Here is an 8,857-nt window from a genome sequence, read left to right on the forward strand (position 1 = left end):
GATGCCAAAACTGTCATTTTGACATGGTGTAAATTGAAAAGTGCAGAATTTTAGGAGGAAGGGTTGTTGTTGATGTGAAGTGCCGTTGAGTCATTTCTGACTCATAGCGACCCTGTAGAGAGTTTCCAAGGAGCAGCTGGTGAGCTTGAACCATCAAACTTGCAGTTCAAATAGCTTTGCAGTCTGGCACATTAACCCACAGCACCACACCAGGGAAGGGTTAGAGAGATAGAAATACCAGCTTCAGAAGTGTGTAGACTTAGATGGAGGATATGTCCAGAAGCAGAAGCTGAACATTTTATATTTTTGTTTAATAATAGTTTGTATGATTTTGTAGCAAACTTTTTGACTTACTCTCATGTGGGTTTGTGTGTGTCTTTGTGTGTGTGTGTGTGTGTGTGTGTGTGTGTGTGTTCATAGCCATGGATCATAACCAATTGTGGATAACATTGGGAACAATAGAATATTTAGAACACTTCATTGTACTCATATCCAACCTGTACATCAATCATGAGTTAATTATTTGAACATAACAGGGACTACTGCATTTTTTGTTTTTTATTTTAGTTATCTTAGGGTTTGTTGTTATTTTTGACTTGAAGGTTCTTAACAACAATGGCCACATTCTGTATCTCACTATTGTAAAATATACTTAAAATGTCATGTTGTTTTTTTTCTCTGTCTCTAATGGAAATCCTGGTGTGGTACTGTGGGTTAATGTGATGGACTACAAAGTCGGTTTGAACCACAAGGCCAGTAGTTCAGACTCACCAGTTGCTCCTTGAATACCTTATACAGTGTCACTATGGGTCAGACCGACTTAATGGTACTTAACACCAACAACATGGGAGAAAATGGCAACAATAATAAAGATAATGGTGTTCATAATTATAATGATAGTACTATATTATCCAGAACACTATCTCAATGCTTTTGGAGTCTGTTTTTAGACAAATTGAGACTAATTTGAGCTAGCTTTTACAATCTAACTTGCTTTAACTTGGATTCTAATTTTGACAATGAGTTAATTGTCAGCATAAGAGATTTTTTTTTTTTTAATTGTCAGTGCATTGAACCTATTGCATTGCTGACTTTCTGAATGCTCATGCAGACACATTCCCATTTTCTGAGATTAGTGAGAATGCTGGTCAAAATCCTATAATAAAGATTTGAATGTGGGCTACTAATGAATGACTCATAGTTCCAATATTTGTTGTGTGTTTGTCCTGTTGTTTTTGTGAAATAATTCCAGCTCATGGTGACCCCATGATGTGTTATAGAGTAGAACTGCTCCATAGGGTTTTTCCAACTTTATTTTAAATTTTTATTGTGATTTAAGGGAAAGTTCACAGAGAAAATTGGTTTTCCTTTCAGCAATTCATACACAATTTGTTTTATGTCATTGATTGCAATCCCCACAATGTAATAATGCTCTTTCCACTTCTTTCCTTTATTTATTGTTTTCATTCGTCCTTCTTTCCTGTCCCTTCCTTCCATCTGAACTTTATTTCTGGGCAAATGCGGCCCTTTTGATCTTATGCGGTGGTTGATTGCTGTAAGGAGTGCACACCTTCCTGCGCAAATGCTGCCCTTTTGATCTTATTATATTTTATTGTTTTTCAATTCCATATGGATTGGCCTATTCAGTTTCATACCTATCATGAGTCAGCTGGTGGAGGTGTGTGTCTAGGAGTCTCCATCCTTGCTGGACCAAAGCTGAATTCCTGAGTTCATGTCCTCAGAATGTGTCCATGCGTATATATCACCTTGTACTCTTTTGGACCAGCCCAAGTTGCCATCTGGGAAGATGCACAGGAAAATTGGCCTAGATATGCAAGCAATTCTTAAACACCTTCATTTTTAACAGTTTATAAGTAATTTATATATGAAGATTTAAAATTTTAAAAGTGCCAAAAAGGATGAAAACAAGAGGTGAGCTCATGCAAAATGTCACCTTCCAGAAATAACTATAATTAATATCTTAGAGTTTATCCTCTGGCTTTTATCTATGTATTTATATGCAAATATATATGTACGTACAGATGAATATAAATATATTTACCTTTACAGACATAGATGGTGTTTTTGTCATATAGACTTTGTATACTCTAGCAGTCAGTTTGCAAATGTTACCTTTATAGCTTTTCTGTTATCATTCTTTTGAAGGTTTTAATATTACTATTGTTGCATTTATTGATATTGAAGACTTGTGATTATTTTATGCTTAATTAATAAATGCTTTCCCTCCCTGAAATCCATTGAATTATTTCACTGTTACATAGTAGTCTTTATTTTTTTCACATTCTGCTCATTAATCTATATGAAAACACGTTTTGCACGTCGTTAGTTATCTAATTTTATTTTTCTGTATGTAAAGCAAGTTGTCTTAGTGTCATTGACTGAAAAGTTCATTCTTCCCCATTGATGTGATTTGCCATACATACCAAGTTCCCAGACATGCTTGTGACTCTTCCGGAACACCTTATTGTGTTTCACTGATTTATTTGTCTTTCTCGCTAGAGCATCTCAACAAATATTTTCTAGTTGTCAAGGCAATTTCTGTCTTCTTGTTCTTCTTTAGAATTGCATTGGTGGTGTAAAAGGTTTGTTCCGGACTACGAGCCTAAAGATTGGAGATTGAAACCTACCCAGCAGCACCATGGAAGAAAGCCCTAATGAGAAGCTTCAGTAAAAATTACAGCCAAGAAACCCCTGTGGAACAGTTAACCACATGGGGTTGTCATGCATCAGAAGTGATTCAACTGCAATTGATTTGGGGTTTTTTACTTTTCATATTGCCTTCTGAATCAATCTTACAGCTTCACAAAAAGAACCTGTTAAGAGCTTTTTTTTCTTTTAAATGAAATTCAACTTATTGACTAACCTGAAGAAAAACTGACATTTGAAAATATTATGTCATTTCCTTATTCATTTTCTAATTTTGATAATCACTTCTGTTAATGCAGCTTTGTCCTTTATAATGGGATCTAGAAAAAGATGGATTAGAAAGAGGGACTCAAATTGCTGAGTTGAAAGCAGGCTTCTAAAAACAAAAAAGCCATTTTTCTCCGGTCACAAAGTTTTGTCAGAAGATAAAATATAATATAAAACACTGTGTCAAAGATGCTGGGAAGTTGTCAGTATAAGAAGACCATGATCCTGACCCTCCCCCACAAGTAAAACAAGAAATGCAACAAGGCAACAGTGCTTGGCTTTAAGAGACTGCATTGTAAAACAGATGAAAGTAGCAGGATCAACAATGAGTCACATATGGTAGGACAATTGCTTTTTCCACTGTCCCTGCCACTCCCTTCCATCACATTAACCACCGGCTGCTATGAACAAGAAAAGTGACCCCAGGATAAGAGCCTATGTCCATAACCACCACACACCCTGTCTGTATAAAGAGGCAGAGTCCCAAGCTTCTGCTCTAAAATCTACAATGCAGACCTTCCAAGGAATCCTTTTGGACTGAGCCATTGCCTCTTCTATCTGGACATTCTTGGCTCCAAGCCTACTGTGAATTGCTACAGAATATACCCTGCAATGAAGTTTGCTCTCCTAGTCAGCATTCTACCTGTTTCCCTGTGCACATCAGAGCTCAGGCCTTTGAAACCAACTGGACAGACCTCTCAGGGTAGAGAGACCCAGCTCTATCTGCTCCTTCTTTTGTTTGGTGTCAAGGACTCCTGACTGAGACTACTGTGTGCTAGGCAACAGGAATCGTGTGGAGAAGTTGCATGCTCAGTCCAGAATTTACTGGGGGGAATTTGACAGGAACATTATACCCTCTCTTCTGGTAATCTTCAGTGGAGTCTACAACTGCAGTCAACAGACTATTGGAGAGGCTCTGATAGGAACAAAGAAAACTTCCCTAGGGGTCTGTTTGGAATGTGCCTGGAACCTGGACACTGTCAGTTGCAAGCCTACCACAAACTGCTACAGAAGGCCCACGCACTAGTAAATATTTTTCTAGATTTCTTGTGCACCCCATAGAACAGGCCTCTGAAATCAAGAGCACAGATCTACTAGGGAGTCAGTTCAAGTCAGTGTGTTCCTCACTTCAGTCAGGACTGAGGACTGCCTACTGAGGCTGCTTATGCAGGAATCCTGAGTGCAGACTGCATTCACAGCCAACAATCTACTGGGGGCACTCAGAGAGCAATGAGGATCTAACAAGATCATTATACTTTCTCTTTACTTGGTAATCGTCCGATGCCAGGCTATAGCATACTCTGACAGAAAACCATTGTTGTGAAGTCTGCACCCATAATCAGCACTCTACCTGCCACCCAGGGCGCCCCATATCTCACTTCTCTGAAACCAGTAGACAGATCTTCATGGGGATCACTTTGGGTGTGTCTGCTCCCTCTTCCAGTTTTGACTGGGGACTTACGACTAAGACGGCTATGTGGGAGGGTTCTAATAACAGCAAGGTCATGGAGGTCTGTTCCGAGTGTGATAGCCCCTCCCCCAACCAGTAACTGTTGGCAACTACTCTGACACAAACTCCTATAAAAGATTCCCTACAATGGAGTCAGTAAATGGGTCACATGAGTAGAGACTGACTCCCTAAACATCACAAGGTCAATGGGATTCTGAAACCAACAAGATAGATCCCTCAGAGGTTATTGGGATTCCTCCTCCTGAAACAGAGGAAAGTCTGTCAGAGCTTCTCCTGAAGTCCAACTCAGATATAAGCAGCTCCCATAGAACAGGGAAAACTGAAGGAGCACACCCAGCTCTGAAAGGAGTTCACTGAGTATGGGCTTTCTGCCTGAACAATATGGTTGCAGAAACAGAGAAGGGAAATAAACAATAAGCAGAAGGAGAGGATTGTGCCCCCTAGTGGATAGATTAATAAATATACAACATTTCACATGCGTGATGCTGCTCACTGGTGGACGAGTAACCATAACATGTTCTCTGGTGTGTTTGGGATAGATTGAAAGTTGAAAATTAAGATCTGGAACTTTTGGATTTGAGGGAGAGGAGAGACAATAAGCACAGACCAAAGGCTCTGCCCACCTATGAAGTGGATTTTTGTGTGTGTGTTTTCAGAAAATAGTACAGGCAAAAACACCAAATACTGGGAAAAACTGAGCAAGTTGACACCCTCAAAAATTGCAATGCCTCAACTAAAGACCACGAAACACACAAAGAACAGAAATTATGGCCCATGCAAATAAACATAAAACAGAGAGTGAAAGTGTATCCAAGGATGACCAAATAATGAAAAAAATGAAAGAATAGAATGCACCAGCATTAAAAATAATTTCAAAAACTAACAGAAAACATAGACAAAGAGCTACAATAAAAATAAGGAAAATAATGAGAAAAATGATCTAAAAAAGAGATATTATGACTGAAAAGAATAATAACTAAAATAAGATACACTATAGAAGGGCTTTCAAACAGTTGGAATCAGTCCGAAGAAAGAATCAGTGAATTAAAGAACATGACTGTCAAAATTACAGACACTGAAGAATACGAACAGAGGCTCAAGATGGATGAACACAGTTTAATGGGACAATAATAAGAGACCCAATATACACACGCTAAACAATGTGGCAGCACCAACCATTCCTCCCATGACCATCTCTATTCTTAAATCGGGTTTGATAATACACTGCAATTCCCACACAGAACTCAGACATGTGGTTTACTAGGAGCTCTGGTAGCGTAGTGGTTACAAGTTGGGCTGCTAATCTCCAGGTCAGCTGGATCGAAACTAGCTGCGGTTCCACGGGAGAAAGATGAAGCTTTCTGCTCCCGTAAAGATTTATAGCCTCAGAAACTCAATACAGTATTGCTATGAGTCGGAACCGACTCCACGGCACACCACCACCACCACCAGGAAAGTTAATAGGTTGCAATTTGGGGTTAGAAATGCTCAGGGCACAGTTGTTCCAGTCAGCTGCTGATAAATGCCCATAGGACACACCACACTATCATAAGACTCAGTCTGAAGGCACTGGCTCTAGTTCCATGGGTCAGCAAATCTACCTCCACCATTTAAGTGCCTGGAGGCATCCAAAGTCACCTCATGGTCAAAGTCACTAAGTTTTTCTTGCTCCATGGGCCAGAAAATTCACTGCTCTGTCTCATGCTCTGGTTTCTTGGTTCTGTTGCTGTTGTTTTTCTGCCACTCTTCCAGTGAAACAACTTTCTGTCCCTAAGTCAAGGACAGTGATCTCTGGGTCCAAATGATGCACTTCACTCCTGGTTCTTCTTTGATGGTAATGAGATCCCTGCCCCCTCCTGCTTATGAGATGTGTCATTTTAAACCTATGCTAAAGTTTCAAGTTTTTACTATTACGATGAATTCTGCTAACATCCTATAGCTGAATAATGTCATCCTATATGCATCTTCTCTCACCTTGTCTTACCCAGACCCAGCAGGGGAGAAACATTGTTTGCTGGGAGTTCCATATTATGGCTAGAAGAGACATTAGATAATTACACCACAACACATCATGGAGATTCCAGAAGGTATGAAAGAGAGAAATGGACAGAAAGAATTTTTGACTTAATAATGACATTAAATTTTTCATTCTAATGAAGAATATGAATCTACAAATCCAAGAATCACAAAGAACCCAGAATAGGATAGGCCCAAAGAGATCTACACCAAGACACATCATATTTAAGTTCTCAAAATTTGGAAAGCAGTGAAAAAGAAGGAAACAGTTCTCGGTAAAGGATATCCAGTAAGATTAAGTGCAGATTTCTCCCAAGAAACATTGCAGCAAGAAGGAAATAGAACGATGTTTAAAGTGTGGTTAAAAGCAAAAAACAGAACAAAAAAAGCATGTCAACCAAGACTACTGTACTCAGGGAAACCATCTTTCGAGACTATGGGTAAGATTGCCCCTGCCCCTGGAGGTAGCGCAGTGGCGGGCACAGAGTCTCCTCCTCTCTCCACCAGGCATCTACCAGTCTCATGGGTTTTCAGAGGCCACAACTCGCTGCTGTGGCCGCCCTGCTCTGGGGTTTCCTGCTACCACTGCTGCTCAAGAGGCAAGCTTGCATGCGTCTGGACATGGCAGCACTTTACCATCAAAAGACTACTGCATGCTGTATAACCCTTACTGGACAACTTTTCCAAATACTCTAGAAAATGCAATTTCTATTAGTTTGATGACTCTGACTACCTCACCACTACACAATTTTTCTGATATTCCTCCTAATGGGATAAAGGACAGAGCAGTTGTGGTGCAGTGGGAACCTGTCATTTCCTTGAAAAAGCCAGAATTGCACAGAGAGGAGGTGCTGAAGCATTGTTGATTGCCGATAATAGTGTCCGATATCCTCCCTCAGGGAACAAATCTGAATTCCATGATGTCAAAATGCTGATTGCATTTATAATCCATAAAGACTTTAAAGATATGAAGCAGACTCTTGGAGATAACATTACTGTGAAAATGTATTCTCCATCATGGCCTAACTTTGACTATACTATGGTAGTTATATTTGTCATTGCTGTGTTCACTGTGGCATTAGGAGGATACTGGAGTGGACAAATGGAATTGGAAAGCTTGAAAGCAATGGCAAACACTGAAGATAGAGACACGAGGAAAAAGAAGGCGCAATATTTAACTTTTAGTCCTCTTACAGTTGTAATATTTGTGGTCATCTGCTATGTTATGACTGTCTTACTTTATTTTTTCTACTAATGGTTGGTTTATGTTATGATAGCAATTTTCTGCATAGCATTAGCAATGAGTCTGTACAATGGTCTTGTTGCATTAATCCGTAAGATACAATGTGGACAGCGCAAGATTGGGTGTCGTGGCAAAAGCATTGAAGTAAAACATATATTTCTTTCTGGACTTTGCCTAGCAGTAGCTGCTGTGTGGGCTGTGTTTTGATATAGAGATAGGTGGGCTTGGGTTTTACAGGTTATCTTGGCGGTTGCTTTCTGTCTGAATTTATTTAAAACACTGAAGTTGCCCAACTTCAATTCAGGTGTGATACTTCTGGGCCGTCTCCTCCTCTATGATGTATTTTTTGTATTCATCACACTATTCATGGCTAAGAATGGTGAGAGTATCATGGTTGAACGTGCACCTGGAACTTTTGGAAATAATGAAAAGAATGATGGAAACTTTGTTGAAGCCACTGCTCAATCTTCAGCTCCCCATGAGGAATCACCAGTAGTCATCAAAGTACCAAAGCTGGTCTATTTCTCTGTAATGAGTGTGTGCCTCATGCCAGTTTCAATGCTGGATTTTGGTGACATTATTGTGCCAGATTTGCTGATTGCTTACTGCAGAAGATTTGATGTTCAGATAGGTTCTTCTATTTTTTATATTTCCTCCACAATAACCTAAGTGGTTGATATGATACTTACATTTATTTTTCTGGCACTGATGAAAAAGGGGCAACCTGTACACCTCTTTTTAGTACCTTGCACTCTTATTACTGCCTCAGTTGTTACATGGAATGAAAAAGTTCTGGAAAGGTAGCAGCTCTCAGATGATGGACGATCTGGACTATGCAACAAATGAAGAAAATCACGTGATTGCTGGTGAACAAACTATCCAACAGTAATATCATTGTATAGTTTAATAATACTAAATAGACCTGCAATAACGTGTTATGTATTTTCTACACATAGAGTTAGACCTTTAAAATCAACTTCTGAATTGACAATCTAAAAGAATCTTCAATAATATGCTTGCAAGTATATATAGTTTTATAAACTGGTACTGGCAGATTACAGCATAAATGATTAAAATGCATTTGTTTTTAACTATGTTATATTTGTGCCTTCATGTTAGAGAAAACAAGGTCTGAGTAATTTTCAACATTTAAAAAAAAAATGGGTGAAATTAAAACATTCTCAAACAGAAGA

General features: G+C 39.1%; 1 pseudogene; it reads left to right on the forward strand.

The window, feature by feature from the left end:
* Positions 1–6,943: 6,943 nt before the first annotated feature.
* LOC102819175 lies at positions 6,944–8,553 on the forward strand (annotated as a pseudogene).
* Positions 8,554–8,857: the final 304 nt, after the last annotated feature.

Source organism: Chrysochloris asiatica, unplaced genomic scaffold, assembly GCF_000296735.1.
Source record: "Chrysochloris asiatica unplaced genomic scaffold, ChrAsi1.0 scaffold00139, whole genome shotgun sequence".
NCBI lineage: Eukaryota > Metazoa > Chordata > Mammalia > Afrosoricida > Chrysochloridae > Chrysochloris > Chrysochloris asiatica.